Source organism: Triplophysa dalaica, chromosome 5, assembly GCF_015846415.1.
Source record: "Triplophysa dalaica isolate WHDGS20190420 chromosome 5, ASM1584641v1, whole genome shotgun sequence".
Taxonomy (NCBI): domain Eukaryota; kingdom Metazoa; phylum Chordata; class Actinopteri; order Cypriniformes; family Nemacheilidae; genus Triplophysa; species Triplophysa dalaica.
The window spans coordinates 15,859,020-15,877,041 of NC_079546.1; the positions used below are offsets into that span (position 1 = coordinate 15,859,020).

Below are 18,022 nucleotides of genomic sequence, written 5' to 3' on the forward strand. Positions count from 1 at the left end.
TGTGAATGGAAGAGCTTCACTATGACTAGAGCAAAGCATTGGACAAAGGCACACTTGCCGAAACCCAGGATCGAACCAGGGACCTTTAGATATTCAGTCTAACGCTCTCCCAACTGAGCTATTTCGGCCACGATTGCAGATTTCTTGACTTGCGCTGGGTAGTGCGCGGACGAACCCTGGCGCTGAAGCCTTGAATTATGTAAAGAATGCTAGAGAAAAGCCTTTGGCCCGTACGGGGATCGAACCCGCGACCTTGGCGTTATTAGCACCACGCTCTAGCCAACTGAGCTAACCGGCCATGGGTATCCTACTTTCATGATCTGGATCACCATAGTGCCACCTTGAGTGTCCTCACAATACGAGGAACGGTTAAAGCAGGGCTCGTCCGCGATTTGAACCCGGGACCTCTCGCACCCAAAGCGAGAATCATGCCCGTAGACCAACGAGCCGAGAGGTGCGCTGCGATTGTAATTTCAAGGCTATTTGCAAAAAGCATTTTCCCCATGTGCCCCGTTTCATTGAGCCAAAGCAATGCGCGTCTTTTTCAGGTAATGCGCGGGAATTTGCTCAAATGGTAGAGCGCTCGCTTGGCATTCGAGAGGTAGAGGGAATGACGCCCTTATTCTCCATATTAGAGGCTTTTGGAGCTTCCTTCTTGCGACTTAGCCCTCCCTGTGCTACCTGTCGAGGCTCACCGCTGCAGAAAAAGGTCTTCGTGTTGATTCCTGTTCATATATTCAGTCACAAAAAGCCTTCAGTGCCCCTTGTCTCTCCTCGCTATGGCACTTGGACACACATGACAAGAATCTCCCATAAGGTGCGCATTGCTTTTACCCAGAGCAACGTGATGCAGGACATTTCACGATCAGAGACAATCAAGTTGTCACTTAAGATTCCACAAGTTCTTTTTGCTGTGTTACTTGCATTTTCAATAAACCAGTGTGGATATGTGTGAGAATTTGGGTTTTGCCTGTGTCCCACACACATTATGTGAAATGTATTGCAAAGATTATTGTTCACAAATCATAACGTGAGAAATGTATTTCAATAAACATTGTTCTTGAATTATGTCTAACCTTACCTGCGATAACAATCCCTGGCATGCTCCCCTAGAAAAAGTGTAGACTTCCAATCAGAGGTCTCACCGAGATTTGAACTCGGATCGCTGGATTCAGAGTCCAGAGTGCTAACCATAACACCATGAAACCCAACGTAAAGCTTTTTTCGTCATGCCGGATCCCGAGGAAAAGAGCGCACGGTCTTGTGAATGGAAGAGCTTCACTATGACTAGAGCAAAGCATTGGACAAAGGCACGCTTGCCGAAACCCAGGATCGAACCAGGGACCTTTAGATATTCAGTCTAACGCTCTCCCAACTGAGCTATTTCGGCCACGATTGCAGATTTCTTGACTTGCGCTGGGTAGTGCGCGGACGAACCCTGGCGCTGAAGCCTTGAATTATGTAAAGAATGCTAGAGAAAAGCCTTTGGCCCGTACGGGGATCGAACCCGCGACCTTGGCGTTATTAGCACCACGCTCTAGCCAACTGAGCTAACCGGCCATGGGTATCCTACTTTCATGATCTGGATCACCATAGTGCCACCTTGAGTGTCCTCACAATACGAGGAACGGTTAAAGCAGGGCTCGTCCGCGATTTGAACCCGGGACCTCTCGCACCCAAAGCGAGAATCATGCCCGTAGACCAACGAGCCGAGAGGTGCGCTGCGATTGTAATTTCAAGGCTATTTGCAAAAAGCATTTTCCCCATGTGCCCCGTTTCATTGAGCCAAAGCAATGCGCGTCTTTTTCAGGTAATGCGCGGGAATTTGCTCAAATGGTAGAGCGCTCGCTTGGCATTCGAGAGGTAGAGGGAATGACGCCCTTATTCTCCATATTAGAGGCTTTTGGAGCTTCCTTCTTGCGACTTAGCCTCCCTGTGCTACCTGTCGAGGCTCACCGCTGCAGAAAAAGGTCTTCGTGTTGATTCCTGTTCATATATTCAGTCACAAAAAGCCTTCAGTGCCCCTTGTCTCTCCTCGCTATGGCACTTGGACACACATGACAAGAATCTCCCATAAGGTGCGCATTGCTTTTACCCAGAGCAACGTGATGCAGGACATTTCACGATCAGAGACAATCAAGTTGTCACTTAAGATTCCACAAGTTCTTTTTGCTGTGTTACTTGCATTTTCAATAAACCAGTGTGGATATGTGAGAGAATTTGGGTTTTGCCTGTGTCCCACACACATTATGTGAAATGTATTGCAAAGATTATTGTTCACAAATCATAACGTGAGAAATGTATTTCAATAAACATTGTTCTTGAATTATGTCTAACCTTACCTGCGATAACAATCCCTGGCATGCTCCCCTAGAAAAAGTGTAGACTTCCAATCAGAGGTCTCACCGAGATTTGAACTCGGATCGCTGGATTCAGAGTCCAGAGTGCTAACCATAACACCATGAAACCCAATGTAAAGCTGTTTTCGTCATGCCGGATCCCGAGGAAAAGAGCTCACGGTCTTGTGAATGGAAGAGCCTCACTATGACTAGAGCAAAGCATTGGACAAAGGCACGCTTGCCGAAACCCGGGATCGAACCAGGGACCTTTAGATCTTCAGTCTAACGCTCTCCCAACTGAGCTATTTCGGCCACGATTGCAGATTTCTTGACTTGCGCTGGGTAGTGCGCGGATGAACCCTGGCGCTGAAGCCTTGAATTATGTAAAGAATGCTAGAGAAAAGCCTTTGGCCCGTACGGGGATCGAACCCGCGACCTTGGCGTTATTAGCACCACGCTCTAGCCAACTGAGCTAACCGGCCATGGGTCTCCTGCTTTCATGATCTGGATCGCGATAGTGCCACCTTGAGTGTCCTCACAATACGAGGAACGCTTAAAGCAGGGCTCGTCCGCGCATTGAACCCGGGACCTCTCGCACCCAAAGCGAGAATCATGCCCGTAGACCAACGAGCCGAGAGGTGTGCTGCGATTGTAATTTCAAGGCTATTTGCAAAAAGCATTTTCCCCATGTGCCCCGTTTCATTGAGCCAAAGCAATGCACGTCTTTTTCAGATAATGCGCGGGAATTTGCTCAAATGGTAGAGCGCTCGCTTGGCATTCGAGAGGTAGAGGGAATGACGACCTTATTCTCCATATATGAGGCTTTTGGAGCTTCCTTCTTGCGACTTAGCCCTCCCTGTGCTACCTGTCGAGGTTCACCGCTGTAGAAAAAGGTCTTCGTGTTGATTCCTGTTCATATATTCAGTCACAAAAAGCCTTCAGTGCCCCTTGTCTCTCCTCGCTATGGCACTTGGACACACATGACAAGAATCTCCCATAAGGTGCGCATTGCTTTTACCCAGAGCAACGTGATGCAGGACATTTCACGATCAGAGACAATCAAGTTGTCACTTAAGATTCCACAAGTTGTTTTTTGCTGTGTTACTTGCATTTTCAATAAACCAGTGTGGATATGTGTGAGAATTTGGGTTTTGCCTGTGTACCACACACATTATGTGAAATGTATTGCAAAGATTATTGTTCACAAATCATAACGTGAGAAATGTATTTCAATAAACATTGTTCTTGAATTATGTCTAACCTTACCTGCGATAACAATCCCTGGCATGCTCCCCTAGAAAAAGTGTAGACTTCCAATCAGAGGTCTCACCGAGATTTGAACTCGGATCGCTGGATTCAGAGTCCAGAGTGCTAACCATAACACCATGAAACCCAACGTAAAGCTTTTTTCGTCATGCCGGATCCCGAGGAAAAGAGCGCACGGTCTTGTGAATGGAAGAGCTTCACTATGACTAGAGCAAAGCATTGGACAAAGGCACGCTTGCCGAAACCCGGGATCGAACCAGGGACCTTTAGATCTTCAGTCTAACGCTCTCCCAACTGAGCTATTTCGGCCACGATTGCAGATTTCTTGACTTGCGCTGGGTAGTGCGCGGACGAACCCTGGCGCTGAAGCCTTGAATTATGTAAAGAATGCTAGAGAAAAGCCTTTGGCCCGTACGGGGATCGAACCCGCGACCTTGGCGTTATTAGCACCACGCTCTAGCCAACTGAGCTAACCGGCCATGGGTCTCCTGCTTTCATGATCTGGATCGCGATAGTGCCACCTTGAGTGTCCTCACAATACGAGGAACGCTTAAAGCAGGGCTCGTCCGCGCATTGAACCCGGGACCTCTCGCACCCAAAGCGAGAATCATGCCCGTAGACCAACGAGCCGAGAGGTGTGCTGCGATTGTAATTTCAAGGCTATTTGCAAAAAGCATTTTCCCCATGTGCCCCGTTTCATTGAGCCAAAGCAATGCGCGTCTTTTTCAGATAATGCGCGGGAATTTGCTCAAATGGTAGAGCGCTCGCTTGGCATTCGAGAGGTAGAGGGAATGACGACCTTATTCTCCATATATGAGGCTTTTGGAGCTTCCTTCTTGCGACTTAGCCCTCCCTGTGCTACCTGTCGAGGTTCACCGCTGTAGAAAAAGGTCTTCGTGTTGATTCCTGTTCATATATTCAGTCACAAAAAGCCTTCAGTGCCCCTTGTCTCTCCTCGCTATGGCACTTGGACACACATGACAAGAATCTCCCATAAGGTGCGCATTGCTTTTACCCAGAGCAACGTGATGCAGGACATTTCACGATCAGAGACAATCAAGTTGTCACTTAAGATTCCACAAGTTGTTTTTTGCTGTGTTACTTGCATTTTCAATAAACCAGTGTGGATATGTGTGAGAATTTGGGTTTTGCCTGTGTACCACACACATTATGTGAAATGTATTGCAAAGATTATTGTTCACAAATCATAACGTGAGAAATGTATTTCAATGAATATTGTTCTTGAATTATGTCTAACCTTACCTGCGATAACAATCCCTGGCATGCTCCCCTCGAAAAAGTGTGGAGTTCCAATGAGAGGTCTCACCGAGATTTGAACTCGGATCGCTGGATTCAGAGTCCAGAGTGCTAACCATTACACCATGAAACCCAATGTGAAGCTGTTTTCGACATGCCAGATCCTGAAGAAAAGAGCGCACGGTCTTGTGAATGCAAGAGCTCCACTATGAATAGAGCAAAGCATTGGACAAAGGCACGCTTGCCGAAACCCGGGATTGAACCAGGGACCTTTAGATCTTCAGTCTAACGCTCTCCCAACTGAGCTATTTCGGCCACGATTGCAGATTTCTTGACTTGCGCTGTGTAGTGCGCGGACGAACCCTGGCGCTGAAGCCTTGAATTATGTAAAGAATGCTAGAGAAAAGACTTTGGCCCGTACGGGGATCGAACACGCGACCTTGGCGTTATTAGCACCACGCTCTAGCCAACTGAGCTAACCGGCCATGGGTAACCTGCTTTCATGATCTGGATCGCCATAGTGCCACCTTGAGTGTCCTCACAATACGAGGAACGCTTAAAGCAGGGCTCGTCCGCGATTTGAACCCGGGACCTCTCGCACCCAAAGCGAGAATCATGCCCGTAGACCAACGAGCCGAGAGGTGCGCTGCGATTGTAATTTCAAGGCTATTTGCAAAAAGCATTTTCCCATGTGCCCCGTTTCATTGAGCCAAAGCAATGCGCGTCTTTTTCAGGTAATGCGCGGGAATTTGCTCAAATGGTAGAGCGCTCACTTGGCATTCGAGAGGTAGAGGGAATGACGCCCTTATTCTCCATATTAGATGCTTTTGGAGCTTCCTTCTTGCGACTTAGCCCTCCCTGTGCTACCTGTCGAGGCTCACCGCTGCAGAAAAAGGTCTTCGTGTTGATTCCTGTTCATTGGACAAAGGCACGCTTTCGAAACCCGGGATCGAACTAGGGACCTTTAGATCTTCAGTCTAACGCTCTCCCAACTGAGCTATTTCGGCCACGATTGCAGATTTCTTGACTTGCGCTGGGTAGTGCTCGGACGAACCCTGGCGCTGAAGCCTTGAATTATGTAAAGAATGCTAGAGAAAAGCCTTTGGCCCGTACGGGGATCGAACCCGCGACCTTGGCGTTATTAGCACCACGCTCTAGCCAACTGAGCTAACCGGCCATGGGTCTCCTGCTTTCATGATCTGGATCGCGATAGTGCCACCTTGAGTGTCCTCACAATACGAGGAACGCTTAAAGCAGGGCTCGTCCGCGCTTTGAACCCGGGACCTCTCGCACCCAAAGCGAGAATCATGCCCGTAGACCAACGAGCCGAGAGGTGTGCTGCGATTGTAATTTCAAGGCTATTTGCAAAAAGCATTTTCCCCATGTGCCCCGTTTCATTGAGCCAAAGCAATGCACGTCTTTTTCAGATAATGCGCGGGAATTTGCTCAAATGGTAGAGCGCTCGCTTGGCATTCGAGAGGTAGAGGGAATGACGACCTTATTCTCCATATATGAGGCTTTTGGAGCTTCCTTCTTGCGACTTAGCCCTCCCTGTGCTACCTGTCGAGGTTCACCGCTGTAGAAAAAGGTCTTCGTGTTGATTCCTGTTCATATATTCAGTCACAAAAAGCCTTCAGTGCCCCTTGTCTCTCCTCGCTATGGCACTTGGACACACATGACAAGAATCTCCCATAAGGTGCGCATTGCTTTTACCCAGAGCAACGTGATGCAGGACATTTCACGATCAGAGACAATCAAGTTGTCACTTAAGATTCCACAAGTTGTTTTTTGCTGTGTTACTTGCATTTTCAATAAACCAGTGTGGATATGTGTGAGAATTTGGGTTTTGCCTGTGTCCCACACACATTATGTGAAATGTATTGCAAAGATTATTGTTCACAAATCATAACGTGAGAAATGTATTTCAATGAATATTGTTCTTGAATTATGTCTAACCTTACCTGCGATAACAATCCCTGGCATGCTCCCCTAGAAAAAGTGTAGACTTCCAATCAGAGGTCTCACCGAGATTTGAACTCGGATCGCTGGATTCAGAGTCCAGAGTGCTAACCATAACACCATGAAACCCAACGTAAAGCTTTTTTCGTCATGCCGGATCCCGAGGAAAAGAGCGCACGGTCTTGTGAATGGAAGAGCTTCACTATGACTAGAGCAAAGCATTGGACAAAGGCACACTTGCCGAAACCCAGGATCGAACCAGGGACCTTTAGATATTCAGTCTAACGCTCTCCCAACTGAGCTATTTCGGCCACGATTGCAGATTTCTTGACTTGCGCTGGGTAGTGCGCGGACGAACCCTGGCGCTGAAGCCTTGAATTATGTAAAGAATGCTAGAGAAAAGCCTTTGGCCCGTACGGGGATCGAACCCGCGACCTTGGCGTTATTAGCACCACGCTCTAGCCAACTGAGCTAACCGGCCATGGGTATCCTACTTTCATGATCTGGATCACCATAGTGCCACCTTGAGTGTCCTCACAATACGAGGAACGGTTAAAGCAGGGCTCGTCCGCGATTTGAACCCGGGACCTCTCGCACCCAAAGCGAGAATCATGCCCGTAGACCAACGAGCCGAGAGGTGCGCTGCGATTGTAATTTCAAGGCTATTTGCAAAAAGCATTTTCCCCATGTGCCCCGTTTCATTGAGCCAAAGCAATGCGCGTCTTTTTCAGGTAATGCGCGGGAATTTGCTCAAATGGTAGAGCGCTCGCTTGGCATTCGAGAGGTAGAGGGAATGACGCCCTTATTCTCCATATTAGAGGCTTTTGGAGCTTCCTTCTTGCGACTTAGCCCTCCCTGTGCTACCTGTCGAGGCTCACCGCTGCAGAAAAAGGTCTTCGTGTTGATTCCTGTTCATATATTCAGTCACAAAAAGCCTTCAGTGCCCCTTGTCTCTCCTCGCTATGGCACTTGGACACACATGACAAGAATCTCCCATAAGGTGCGCATTGCTTTTACCCAGAGCAACGTGATGCAGGACATTTCACGATCAGAGACAATCAAGTTGTCACTTAAGATTCCACAAGTTCTTTTTGCTGTGTTACTTGCATTTTCAATAAACCAGTGTGGATATGTGTGAGAATTTGGGTTTTGCCTGTGTCCCACACACATTATGTGAAATGTATTGCAAAGATTATTGTTCACAAATCATAACGTGAGAAATGTATTTCAATAAACATTGTTCTTGAATTATGTCTAACCTTACCTGCGATAACAATCCCTGGCATGCTCCCCTAGAAAAAGTGTAGACTTCCAATCAGAGGTCTCACCGAGATTTGAACTCGGATCGCTGGATTCAGAGTCCAGAGTGCTAACCATAACACCATGAAACCCAACGTAAAGCTTTTTTCGTCATGCCGGATCCCGAGGAAAAGAGCGCACGGTCTTGTGAATGGAAGAGCTTCACTATGACTAGAGCAAAGCATTGGACAAAGGCACGCTTGCCGAAACCCAGGATCGAACCAGGGACCTTTAGATATTCAGTCTAACGCTCTCCCAACTGAGCTATTTCGGCCACGATTGCAGATTTCTTGACTTGCGCTGGGTAGTGCGCGGACGAACCCTGGCGCTGAAGCCTTGAATTATGTAAAGAATGCTAGAGAAAAGCCTTTGGCCCGTACGGGATCGAACCCGCGACCTTGGCGTTATTAGCACCACGCTCTAGCCAACTGAGCTAACCGGCCATGGGTATCCTACTTTCATGATCTGGATCACCATAGTGCCACCTTGAGTGTCCTCACAATACGAGGAACGGTTAAAGCAGGGCTCGTCCGCGATTTGAACCCGGGACCTCTCGCACCCAAAGCGAGAATCATGCCCGTAGACCAACGAGCCGAGAGGTGCGCTGCGATTGTAATTTCAAGGCTATTTGCAAAAAGCATTTTCCCCATGTGCCCCGTTTCATTGAGCCAAAGCAATGCGCGTCTTTTTCAGGTAATGCGCGGGAATTTGCTCAAATGGTAGAGCGCTCGCTTGGCATTCGAGAGGTAGAGGGAATGACGCCCTTATTCTCCATATTAGAGGCTTTTGGAGCTTCCTTCTTGCGACTTAGCCCTCCCTGTGCTACCTGTCGAGGCTCACCGCTGCAGAAAAAGGTCTTCGTGTTGATTCCTGTTCATATATTCAGTCACAAAAAGCCTTCAGTGCCCCTTGTCTCTCCTCGCTATGGCACTTGGACACACATGACAAGAATCTCCCATAAGGTGCGCATTGCTTTTACCCAGAGCAACGTGATGCAGGACATTTCACGATCAGAGACAATCAAGTTGTCACTTAAGATTCCACAAGTTCTTTTTGCTGTGTTACTTGCATTTTCAATAAACCAGTGTGGATATGTGAGAGAATTTGGGTTTTGCCTGTGTCCCACACACATTATGTGAAATGTATTGCAAAGATTATTGTTCACAAATCATAACGTGAGAAATGTATTTCAATAAACATTGTTCTTGAATTATGTCTAACCTTACCTGCGATAACAATCCCTGGCATGCTCCCCTAGAAAAAGTGTAGACTTCCAATCAGAGGTCTCACCGAGATTTGAACTCGGATCGCTGGATTCAGAGTCCAGAGTGCTAACCATAACACCATGAAACCCAATGTAAAGCTGTTTTCGTCATGCCGGATCCCGAGGAAAAGAGCTCACGGTCTTGTGAATGGAAGAGCCTCACTATGACTAGAGCAAAGCATTGGACAAAGGCACGCTTGCCGAAACCCGGGATCGAACCAGGGACCTTTAGATCTTCAGTCTAACGCTCTCCCAACTGAGCTATTTCGGCCACGATTGCAGATTTCTTGACTTGCGCTGGGTAGTGCGCGGACGAACCCTGGCGCTGAAGCCTTGAATTATGTAAAGAATGCTAGAGAAAAGCCTTTGGCCCGTACGGGGATCGAACCCGCGACCTTGGCGTTATTAGCACCACGCTCTAGCCAACTGAGCTAACCGGCCATGGGTCTCCTGCTTTCATGATCTGGATCGCGATAGTGCCACCTTGAGTGTCCTCACAATACGAGGAACGCTTAAAGCAGGGCTCGTCCGCGCTTTGAACCCGGGACCTCTCGCACCCAAAGCGAGAATCATGCCCGTAGACCAACGAGCCGAGAGGTGTGCTGCGATTGTAATTTCAAGGCTATTTGCAAAAAGCATTTTCCCCATGTGCCCCGTTTCATTGAGCCAAAGCAATGCACGTCTTTTTCAGATAATGCGCGGGAATTTGCTCAAATGGTAGAGCGCTCGCTTGGCATTCGAGAGGTAGAGGGAATGACGACCTTATTCTCCATATATGAGGCTTTTGGAGCTTCCTTCTTGCGACTTAGCCCTCCCTGTGCTACCTGTCGAGGTTCACCGCTGTAGAAAAAGGTCTTCGTGTTGATTCCTGTTCATATATTCAGTCACAAAAAGCCTTCAGTGCCCCTTGTCTCTCCTCGCTATGGCACTTGGACACACATGACAAGAATCTCCCATAAGGTGCGCATTGCTTTTACCCAGAGCAACGTGATGCAGGACATTTCACGATCAGAGACAATCAAGTTGTCACTTAAGATTCCACAAGTTGTTTTTTGCTGTGTTACTTGCATTTTCAATAAACCAGTGTGGATATGTGTGAGAATTTGGGTTTTGCCTGTGTACCACACACATTATGTGAAATGTATTGCAAAGATTATTGTTCACAAATCATAACGTGAGAAATGTATTTCAATAAACATTGTTCTTGAATTATGTCTAACCTTACCTGCGATAACAATCCCTGGCATGCTCCCCTAGAAAAAGTGTAGACTTCCAATCAGAGGTCTCACCGAGATTTGAACTCGGATCGCTGGATTCAGAGTCCAGAGTGCTAACCATAACACCATGAAACCCAACGTAAAGCTTTTTTCGTCATGCCGGATCCCGAGGAAAAGAGCGCACGGTCTTGTGAATGGAAGAGCTTCACTATGACTAGAGCAAAGCATTGGACAAAGGCACGCTTGCCGAAACCCGGGATCGAACCAGGGACCTTTAGATCTTCAGTCTAACGCTCTCCAACTGAGCTATTTCGGCCACGATTGCAGATTTCTTGACTTGCGCTGGGTAGTGCGCGGACGAACCCTGGCGCTGAAGCCTTGAATTATGTAAAGAATGCTAGAGAAAAGCCTTTGGCCCGTACGGGGATCGAACCCGCGACCTTGGCGTTATTAGCACCACGCTCTAGCCAACTGAGCTAACCGGCCATGGGTCTCCTGCTTTCATGATCTGGATCGCGATAGTGCCACCTTGAGTGTCCTCACAATACGAGGAACGCTTAAAGCAGGGCTCGTCCGCGCATTGAACCCGGGACCTCTCGCACCCAAAGCGAGAATCATGCCGTAGACCAACGAGCGAGAGGTGTGCTGCGATTGTAATTTCAAGGCTATTTGCAAAAAGCATTTTCCCCATGTGCCCCGTTTCATTGAGCCAAAGCAATGCGCGTCTTTTTCAGATAATGCGCGGGAATTTGCTCAAATGGTAGAGCGCTCGCTTGGCATTCGAGAGGTAGAGGGAATGACGACCTTATTCTCCATATATGAGGCTTTTGGAGCTTCCTTCTTGCGACTTAGCCCTCCCTGTGCTACCTGTCGAGGTTCACCGCTGTAGAAAAAGGTCTTCGTGTTGATTCCTGTTCATATATTCAGTCACAAAAAGCCTTCAGTGCCCCTTGTCTCTCCTCGCTATGGCACTTGGACACACATGACAAGAATCTCCATAAGGTGCGCATTGCTTTTACCCAGAGCAACGTGATGCAGGACATTTCACGATCAGAGACAATCAAGTTGTCACTTAAGATTCCACAAGTTGTTTTTTGCTGTGTTACTTGCATTTTCAATAAACCAGTGTGGATATGTGTGAGAATTTGGGTTTTGCCTGTGTACCACACACATTATGTGAAATGTATTGCAAAGATTATTGTTCACAAATCATAACGTGAGAAATGTATTTCAATGAATATTGTTCTTGAATTATGTCTAACCTTACCTGCGATAACAATCCCTGGCATGCTCCCCTCGAAAAAGTGTGAGTTCCAATGAGAGGTCTCACCGAGATTTGAACTCGGATCGCTGGATTCAGAGTCCAGAGTGCTAACCATTACACCATGAAACCCAATGTGAAGCTGTTTTCGACATGCCAGATCCTGAGAAAAGAGCGCACGGTCTTGTGAATGCAAGAGCTCCACTATGAATAGAGCAAAGCATTGGACAAAGGCACGCTTGCCGAAACCCGGGATTGAACCAGGGACCTTTAGATCTTCAGTCTAACGCTCTCCCAACTGAGCTATTTCGGCCACGATTGCAGATTTCTTGACTTGCGCTGTGTAGTGCGCGGACGAACCCTGGCGCTGAAGCCTTGAATTATGTAAAGAATGCTAGAGAAAAGACTTTGGCCCGTACGGGGATCGAACACGCGACCTTGGCGTTATTAGCACCACGCTCTAGCCAACTGAGCTAACCGGCCATGGGTAACCTGCTTTCATGATCTGGATCGCCATAGTGCCACCTTGAGTGTCCTCACAATACGAGGAACGCTTAAAGCAGGGCTCGTCCGCGATTTGAACCCGGGACCTCTCGCACCCAAAGCGAGAATCATGCCCGTAGACCAACGAGCCGAGAGGTGCGCTGCGATTGTAATTTCAAGGCTATTTGCAAAAAGCATTTTCCCCATGTGCCCCGTTTCATTGAGCCAGAGCAATGCGCGTCTTTTCAGGTAATGCGCGGGAATTTGCTCAAATGGTAGAGCGCTCACTTGGCATTCGAGAGGTAGAGGGAATGACGCCCTTATTCTCCATATTAGATGCTTTTGGAGCTTCCTTCATGCGACTTAGCCCTCCCTGTGCTACCTGTCGAGGCTCACCGCTGCAGAAAAAGGTCTTCGTGTTGATTCTGTTCATTGGACAAAGGCACGCTTTCGAAACCCGGGATCGAACTAGGGACCTTTAGATCTTCAGTCTAACGCTCTCCCAACTGAGCTATTTCGGCCACGATTGCAGATTTCTTGACTTGCGCTGGGTAGTGCTCGGACGAACCCTGGCGCTGAAGCCTTGAATTATGTAAAGAATGCTAGAGAAAAGCCTTTGGCCCGTACGGGGATCGAACCCGCGACCTTGGCGTTATTAGCACCACGCTCTAGCCAACTGAGCTAACCGGCCATGGGTATCCTGCTTTCATGATCTGGATCGCCATAGTGCCACCTTGAGTGTCCTCACAATACGAGGAACGCTTAAAGCAGGGCTCGTCCGCGATTTGAACCCGGGACCTCTCGCACCCAAAGCGAGAATCATGCCCGTAGACCAACGATCCGAGAGGTGCGCTGCGATTGTAATTTCAAGGCTATTTGCAAAAAGCATTTTCCCCATGTGCCCCGTTTCATTGAGCAAAGCAATGCGCGTCTTTTTCAGGTAATGCGCGGGAATTTGCTCAAATGGTAGAGCGCTCACTTGGCATTCGAGAGGTAGAGGGAATGACGCCCTTATTCTCCATATTAGATGCTTTTGGAGCTTCCTTCTTGCGACTTAGCCCTCCCTGTGCTACCTGTCGAGGCTCACCGCTGCAGAAAAAGGTCTTCGTGTTGATTCCTGTTCATTGGACAAAGGCACGCTTTCGAAACCCGGGATCGAACCAGGGACCTTTAGATCTTCAGTCTAACGCTCTCCCAACTGGGCTATTTCGGCCACGATTGCAGATTTCTTGACTTGCGCTGGGTAGTGCTCGGACGAACCCTGGCGCTGAAGCCTTGAATTATGTAAAGAATGCTAGAGAAAAGCCTTTGGCCCGTACGGGGATCGAACCCGCGACCTTGGCGTTATTAGCACCACGCTCTAGCCAACTGAGCAAACCGGCCATGGGTATCCTGCTTTCATGATCTGGATCGCTATAGTGCCACCTTGAGTGTCCTCACAATACGAGGAACGCTTAAAGCAGGGCTCGTCCGCGATTTGAACCCATATTAATGGTAAAATGGTAGAGCGCTCAAATTGTAGAGCGCTCGCTTGGCATTCGAGAGGTAGAGGCAATGACGCCCTTATTCTCCATATTAGAGGCTATTGGAAATTCCTTCTTGCGACTTAGCCCACCCTGTTCTACCTGTTGAGGCTCACCGCTGCAGAAAAAAGGTCTTCGTGTTGATTCCTGTTCATATATTCAGTCACAAAAAGCCTTCAGTGCCCCTTGTCTCTCCTCGCTATGGCACTTGGACACACATGACAAGAATCTCCCATAAGGTGCGCATTGCTTTTACCCAGAGCAACGTGATGCAGGACATTTCACGATCAGAGACAATCAAGTTGTCACTTAAGATTCCACAAGTTCTTTTTGCTTCGTTACTTGCATTTTCAATAAACCAGTGTGGATATGTGTGAGAATTTGGGTTTTGCCTGTGTCCCACACACATTATGTGAAATGTATTACAAAGATTATTGTTCACAAATCATAACGTGAGAAATGTATTTCAATGAATATTGTTCTTGAATTATGTCTAACCTTACCTGCGATAACAATCCCTGGCATGCTCCCCTAGAAAAAGTGTAGACTTCCAATCAGAGGTCTCACCGAGATTTGAACTCGGATCGCTGGATTCAGAGTCCAGAGTGCTAACCATTACACCATGAAACCCAATGTGAAGCTGTTTTCGACATGCCAAATCCTGAAGAAAATAGCGCACGGTCTTGTGAATGCAAGAGCTCCACTATGAATAGAGCAAAGCATTGGACAAAGGCACGCTTGCCGAAACCCGGGATCGAACCAGGGACCTTTAGATCTTCAGTCTAACGCTCTCCCAACTGATCTATTTCGGCCACGATTGCAGATTTCTTGACTTGCGCTGGGTAGTGGCGCGGACGAACCCTGGCGCTGAAGCCTTGTATTATGTAAAGAATGCTAGAGAAAAGCCTTTGGCCCGTACGGAATTTGCTCAAATGGTAGAGCGCTCGCTTGGCATTCGAGAGGTAGAGGGAATGACGCCCTTATTCTCCATATTAGAGGCTTTTGGAGCTTCCTTCTTGCGACTTAGCCCTCCCTGTGCTACTGTCGAGGCTCACCGCTGCAGAAAAAGGTCTTCGTGTTGATTCCTGTTCATATATTCAGTCACAAAAAGCCTTCAGTGCCCCTTGTCTCTCCTCGCTATGGCACTTGGACACACATGACAAGAATCTCCCATAAGGTGCGCATTGCTTTTACCCAGAGCAACGTGATGCAGGACATTTCACGATCAGAGACAATCAAGTTGTCACTTAAGATTCCACAAGTTCTTTTGCTGTGTTACTTGCATTTTCAATAAACCAGTGTGGATATGTGTGAGAATTTGGGTTTTGCCTGTGTCCCACACACATTATGTGAAATGTATTGCAAAGATTATTGTTCACAAATCATAACGTGAGAAATGTATTTCAATGAATATTGTTCTTGAATTATGTCTAACCTTACCTGCGATAACAATCCCTGGCATGCTCCCCTAGAAAAAGTGTAGACTTCCAATCTGAGGTCTCACAGAGATTTGAACTCGGATCGCTGGATTCAGAGTCCAGAATGCTAACCATTTCACCATGAAACCCAACGTAAAGGTGTTTTCGACATGCCGTATCCCGAGGAAAAGAGCGCACGGTCTTGTGAATGGAAGAGCTTCACTATGACTAGAGCAAAGCTTTGAAAATTAGTATGACGCTCATTTAGTTTTGCCACGCTTTTGCCCTTTAATTTTGAGTCAAAATAGCGACGTGTCCAAGCATAATCCTCGACAACCGTCTCTGTGGCGCAATCGGTTAGCGTGTTCGGCTGTTAACCAAACCTATGGTGGTTCAAGCCCATCCAGCAGCAGTTTTCTGACCCCAAAGTGCTGAGGCCCGCCAGTGGAGCTTACTCAACAGAGTCTTACTCTAAAACAATACGGCTTTGCAAACACACTGAAGGAAAAGAAGCCTTTGGCTTCTCACGCTGAGAGTTAAACCCGGGCCGCTTGGGTGAAACCAGGAGTCCTGACTGCTGGACCATGCCTGACACCTCAGCAAGCGCAATACGGACTGCAACTGTTTCCAAGAGATTAAGAATCGGAGTAGCGATCCCACATTTTCAATGCAAGTCGGAAAGACTTTCCATTTCTCTGCACGTCTACTAGCAGTGAACAACAGAAAGAAGAACTACGATTTGAGAAGTATAATCCTCGCTAGTAGGTTGGACAGTATCTCCGCATGTCAGAAATGATGAGGAGGCTCCTCCCAGACCGAGCTGAGCTGTCCTGGTTTGTGTCGGTGCGTGCCAAGTTCTTCTTCCAAGCCTCCTCCAAAATGATTCCCCGACGGGGAGTTAAGCCTTTTCTTTGCCACTGTCCAATAGCTTGGATGAGCTGGGTTTAAACATTCTAAAGAACAGCTGAAGAAGTGCTTGGCGCGGCTTCTTTTTGAACAAATTGCAGTGTTCGCCCGATAGAAGGCGTTCGCCATCAACACAGTTTCAAAGTGAGCGAGAAGCAGTTCCTTCAAGCCCCCCCCCCAAAAGTTGCCTCGACCCGGATTCACTGAGGCCACAACTCAGAGTATTAACCAACCACACGATAAAGGCGAGCCCAACAGACGGCTGTACAGGGCTCGACCCGAGATTGAGTATGCTCTTTCGTCTCTAGAGATACTAATCAGCACCAGAGCTAAATGCACCGCAAACATAGTCGGCAGGATTCTAACCTGCGCGGAGAGACCCCAATGGATTTTTAGTCCATCGCCTTAACCACTCGCCAGGGCAAAATGGACTGCTACAAGGGAAAAGAGAGAGGGAAAGGGGGAGCAGAAAGAAAGAAACAAAATCACTATATTATAATTCTTTGAACACTCACCAAGGATTTAAGTACGGGTTTGTTTGATTTTTGACTATACAATTTATAATAAAAACTTAAAATACTTATCTGATAAACACACCACAGACTCTATTCAAGACTTGCACCTGGAATCTTCCCCATAAGGATGTGGTGTCTTTTCTTCTACAAACACTGCAAATTACAATTTATAATAAAAACTTAACATACTGATCTAACAAACACACCACACACTCTATTCAAGACTTGCACTTGGAATCTTCCACCCAAGGATGGATGTGTTTCTATTACACCACAAGAGTTGTGTCTTTTTTTCTACAAACACTGCAAAATAACACAGCAAGTAAATACAAAATGTTCACAATACACGTAGCACAATATTCATAACTGCAATATATAAAAGAAATAAAAAAATCAAAGACCTTGTACATCATCCCTCCACTGTGCAATCGAGAGGCCTGAGGCTGGACAATACCACCGGCCCTTCAACTGAGTGTGGCCAGTTCTCTTACTTTGTGCCAGCCCACACTGCTTGCAGATATAGTGATAAATATCCTTTGTAAGCTGTTTCCATGGTGGTTCAACTCTAGCCACTCGCTACTCATCCTCTTGGGCAGCTTTCTGCCTTCTCATTATGCGCTGCCTGGGTTGAATAGAGGGACAAGTTTGTGGTGGCAGATTATCAGGCACCTGGAACTGAGGAGGTGACCGAACTGGGAAGGAGTCTGGAATTGGGGAGGGGTCTGGAATTGGGATTGGGCATAAAATGGTTAGATTGAGACACTGGCAGATCTGGTGGGTAGCTGGGAAAGGGTGGGTAGATGGGAAAGGGTAGGTAGCTGGGAAACGGTGGGGAATACCCTGTTCACTCCAAAGTCAAAATTCCATGGCTTTGCCCTTTGAAGGTAGTGGGGCATAAGAACGATGACTATATTTGGAATGTTGCCTGTGACGGTTCGGTACGAATTCATGTACCTTAACACCCCTTACTGTGATTGTATAAAGTACTGCATAAAAGAAAACTCACCACGAGGAGACAGTAGTTGTGTTTATTGGGACCAGAACCAGGTTAGTCTGTCCTAGAACCGCTCTGCTGTCCTCCAGAAGCTGTTTTAAGTGGCTGTACACTGCCACCATAGATTGTGGTATTGGCAGAGTCTTACCCTGTGTGTCCCTAGGCCTTTTCCGTGCTTGCTGACACACTTTTAAAAGCCGTAGGCAAGCACATTCACATACCCTGTGCACTTCAGAGCTCTGAGCTGCCTGACCATGAGTCATGAACAGTCTATGGAAAAGAGGGATGATATGATCTGGACTGTATACTGGGTTTATAAAA

General features: G+C 47.4%; 37 non-coding genes across 37 annotated transcripts; all 37 read right to left on the reverse strand.

The window, feature by feature from the left end:
- Window positions 1–55: 55 nt before the first annotated feature.
- Window positions 56–128, reverse strand: trnaf-gaa (transfer RNA phenylalanine (anticodon GAA)). The gene has a single exon. It is a non-coding gene; the product is annotated as a tRNA-Phe (tRNA).
- Window positions 129–224: 96 nt separating this feature from the next.
- trnai-aau (transfer RNA isoleucine (anticodon AAU)) lies at window positions 225–298 on the reverse strand. The gene has a single exon. It is a non-coding gene; the product is annotated as a tRNA-Ile (tRNA).
- Window positions 299–1,136: 838 nt separating this feature from the next.
- On the reverse strand, window positions 1,137–1,208 carry trnaq-cug (transfer RNA glutamine (anticodon CUG)). Its single transcript has one exon. It is a non-coding gene; the product is annotated as a tRNA-Gln (tRNA).
- A 109-nt stretch (window positions 1,209–1,317) lies between these two features.
- trnaf-gaa (transfer RNA phenylalanine (anticodon GAA)) lies at window positions 1,318–1,390 on the reverse strand. Its single transcript has one exon. It is a non-coding gene; the product is annotated as a tRNA-Phe (tRNA).
- Window positions 1,391–1,486: 96 nt separating this feature from the next.
- trnai-aau (transfer RNA isoleucine (anticodon AAU)) lies at window positions 1,487–1,560 on the reverse strand. The gene has a single exon. It is a non-coding gene; the product is annotated as a tRNA-Ile (tRNA).
- An 837-nt stretch (window positions 1,561–2,397) lies between these two features.
- Window positions 2,398–2,469, reverse strand: trnaq-cug (transfer RNA glutamine (anticodon CUG)). Its single transcript has one exon. It is a non-coding gene; the product is annotated as a tRNA-Gln (tRNA).
- A 109-nt stretch (window positions 2,470–2,578) lies between these two features.
- trnaf-gaa (transfer RNA phenylalanine (anticodon GAA)) lies at window positions 2,579–2,651 on the reverse strand. Its single transcript has one exon. It is a non-coding gene; the product is annotated as a tRNA-Phe (tRNA).
- A 96-nt stretch (window positions 2,652–2,747) lies between these two features.
- On the reverse strand, window positions 2,748–2,821 carry trnai-aau (transfer RNA isoleucine (anticodon AAU)). The gene has a single exon. It is a non-coding gene; the product is annotated as a tRNA-Ile (tRNA).
- An 839-nt stretch (window positions 2,822–3,660) lies between these two features.
- On the reverse strand, window positions 3,661–3,732 carry trnaq-cug (transfer RNA glutamine (anticodon CUG)). The gene has a single exon. It is a non-coding gene; the product is annotated as a tRNA-Gln (tRNA).
- Window positions 3,733–3,841: 109 nt separating this feature from the next.
- Window positions 3,842–3,914, reverse strand: trnaf-gaa (transfer RNA phenylalanine (anticodon GAA)). Its single transcript has one exon. It is a non-coding gene; the product is annotated as a tRNA-Phe (tRNA).
- Window positions 3,915–4,010: 96 nt separating this feature from the next.
- On the reverse strand, window positions 4,011–4,084 carry trnai-aau (transfer RNA isoleucine (anticodon AAU)). The gene has a single exon. It is a non-coding gene; the product is annotated as a tRNA-Ile (tRNA).
- An 839-nt stretch (window positions 4,085–4,923) lies between these two features.
- On the reverse strand, window positions 4,924–4,995 carry trnaq-cug (transfer RNA glutamine (anticodon CUG)). Its single transcript has one exon. It is a non-coding gene; the product is annotated as a tRNA-Gln (tRNA).
- A 109-nt stretch (window positions 4,996–5,104) lies between these two features.
- Window positions 5,105–5,177, reverse strand: trnaf-gaa (transfer RNA phenylalanine (anticodon GAA)). Its single transcript has one exon. It is a non-coding gene; the product is annotated as a tRNA-Phe (tRNA).
- A 96-nt stretch (window positions 5,178–5,273) lies between these two features.
- Window positions 5,274–5,347, reverse strand: trnai-aau (transfer RNA isoleucine (anticodon AAU)). Its single transcript has one exon. It is a non-coding gene; the product is annotated as a tRNA-Ile (tRNA).
- Window positions 5,348–5,793: 446 nt separating this feature from the next.
- Window positions 5,794–5,869, reverse strand: trnaf-gaa (transfer RNA phenylalanine (anticodon GAA)). Its single transcript has one exon. It is a non-coding gene; the product is annotated as a tRNA-Phe (tRNA).
- A 96-nt stretch (window positions 5,870–5,965) lies between these two features.
- Window positions 5,966–6,039, reverse strand: trnai-aau (transfer RNA isoleucine (anticodon AAU)). Its single transcript has one exon. It is a non-coding gene; the product is annotated as a tRNA-Ile (tRNA).
- An 839-nt stretch (window positions 6,040–6,878) lies between these two features.
- trnaq-cug (transfer RNA glutamine (anticodon CUG)) lies at window positions 6,879–6,950 on the reverse strand. Its single transcript has one exon. It is a non-coding gene; the product is annotated as a tRNA-Gln (tRNA).
- Window positions 6,951–7,059: 109 nt separating this feature from the next.
- Window positions 7,060–7,132, reverse strand: trnaf-gaa (transfer RNA phenylalanine (anticodon GAA)). The gene has a single exon. It is a non-coding gene; the product is annotated as a tRNA-Phe (tRNA).
- A 96-nt stretch (window positions 7,133–7,228) lies between these two features.
- trnai-aau (transfer RNA isoleucine (anticodon AAU)) lies at window positions 7,229–7,302 on the reverse strand. The gene has a single exon. It is a non-coding gene; the product is annotated as a tRNA-Ile (tRNA).
- Window positions 7,303–8,140: 838 nt separating this feature from the next.
- On the reverse strand, window positions 8,141–8,212 carry trnaq-cug (transfer RNA glutamine (anticodon CUG)). The gene has a single exon. It is a non-coding gene; the product is annotated as a tRNA-Gln (tRNA).
- Window positions 8,213–8,321: 109 nt separating this feature from the next.
- On the reverse strand, window positions 8,322–8,394 carry trnaf-gaa (transfer RNA phenylalanine (anticodon GAA)). The gene has a single exon. It is a non-coding gene; the product is annotated as a tRNA-Phe (tRNA).
- Window positions 8,395–8,490: 96 nt separating this feature from the next.
- On the reverse strand, window positions 8,491–8,563 carry trnai-aau (transfer RNA isoleucine (anticodon AAU)). The gene has a single exon. It is a non-coding gene; the product is annotated as a tRNA-Ile (tRNA).
- Window positions 8,564–9,401: 838 nt separating this feature from the next.
- trnaq-cug (transfer RNA glutamine (anticodon CUG)) lies at window positions 9,402–9,473 on the reverse strand. Its single transcript has one exon. It is a non-coding gene; the product is annotated as a tRNA-Gln (tRNA).
- A 109-nt stretch (window positions 9,474–9,582) lies between these two features.
- trnaf-gaa (transfer RNA phenylalanine (anticodon GAA)) lies at window positions 9,583–9,655 on the reverse strand. Its single transcript has one exon. It is a non-coding gene; the product is annotated as a tRNA-Phe (tRNA).
- Window positions 9,656–9,751: 96 nt separating this feature from the next.
- trnai-aau (transfer RNA isoleucine (anticodon AAU)) lies at window positions 9,752–9,825 on the reverse strand. Its single transcript has one exon. It is a non-coding gene; the product is annotated as a tRNA-Ile (tRNA).
- An 839-nt stretch (window positions 9,826–10,664) lies between these two features.
- trnaq-cug (transfer RNA glutamine (anticodon CUG)) lies at window positions 10,665–10,736 on the reverse strand. The gene has a single exon. It is a non-coding gene; the product is annotated as a tRNA-Gln (tRNA).
- Window positions 10,737–10,845: 109 nt separating this feature from the next.
- On the reverse strand, window positions 10,846–10,917 carry trnaf-gaa (transfer RNA phenylalanine (anticodon GAA)). The gene has a single exon. It is a non-coding gene; the product is annotated as a tRNA-Phe (tRNA).
- A 96-nt stretch (window positions 10,918–11,013) lies between these two features.
- On the reverse strand, window positions 11,014–11,087 carry trnai-aau (transfer RNA isoleucine (anticodon AAU)). The gene has a single exon. It is a non-coding gene; the product is annotated as a tRNA-Ile (tRNA).
- Window positions 11,088–11,922: 835 nt separating this feature from the next.
- trnaq-cug (transfer RNA glutamine (anticodon CUG)) lies at window positions 11,923–11,994 on the reverse strand. The gene has a single exon. It is a non-coding gene; the product is annotated as a tRNA-Gln (tRNA).
- Window positions 11,995–12,102: 108 nt separating this feature from the next.
- trnaf-gaa (transfer RNA phenylalanine (anticodon GAA)) lies at window positions 12,103–12,175 on the reverse strand. Its single transcript has one exon. It is a non-coding gene; the product is annotated as a tRNA-Phe (tRNA).
- Window positions 12,176–12,271: 96 nt separating this feature from the next.
- trnai-aau (transfer RNA isoleucine (anticodon AAU)) lies at window positions 12,272–12,345 on the reverse strand. The gene has a single exon. It is a non-coding gene; the product is annotated as a tRNA-Ile (tRNA).
- A 445-nt stretch (window positions 12,346–12,790) lies between these two features.
- trnaf-gaa (transfer RNA phenylalanine (anticodon GAA)) lies at window positions 12,791–12,866 on the reverse strand. Its single transcript has one exon. It is a non-coding gene; the product is annotated as a tRNA-Phe (tRNA).
- Window positions 12,867–12,962: 96 nt separating this feature from the next.
- trnai-aau (transfer RNA isoleucine (anticodon AAU)) lies at window positions 12,963–13,036 on the reverse strand. Its single transcript has one exon. It is a non-coding gene; the product is annotated as a tRNA-Ile (tRNA).
- Window positions 13,037–13,482: 446 nt separating this feature from the next.
- On the reverse strand, window positions 13,483–13,558 carry trnaf-gaa (transfer RNA phenylalanine (anticodon GAA)). The gene has a single exon. It is a non-coding gene; the product is annotated as a tRNA-Phe (tRNA).
- Window positions 13,559–13,654: 96 nt separating this feature from the next.
- Window positions 13,655–13,728, reverse strand: trnai-aau (transfer RNA isoleucine (anticodon AAU)). Its single transcript has one exon. It is a non-coding gene; the product is annotated as a tRNA-Ile (tRNA).
- Window positions 13,729–14,426: 698 nt separating this feature from the next.
- trnaq-cug (transfer RNA glutamine (anticodon CUG)) lies at window positions 14,427–14,498 on the reverse strand. The gene has a single exon. It is a non-coding gene; the product is annotated as a tRNA-Gln (tRNA).
- A 109-nt stretch (window positions 14,499–14,607) lies between these two features.
- On the reverse strand, window positions 14,608–14,680 carry trnaf-gaa (transfer RNA phenylalanine (anticodon GAA)). Its single transcript has one exon. It is a non-coding gene; the product is annotated as a tRNA-Phe (tRNA).
- Between the last annotated feature and the right edge of the window lie 3,342 nt (window positions 14,681–18,022).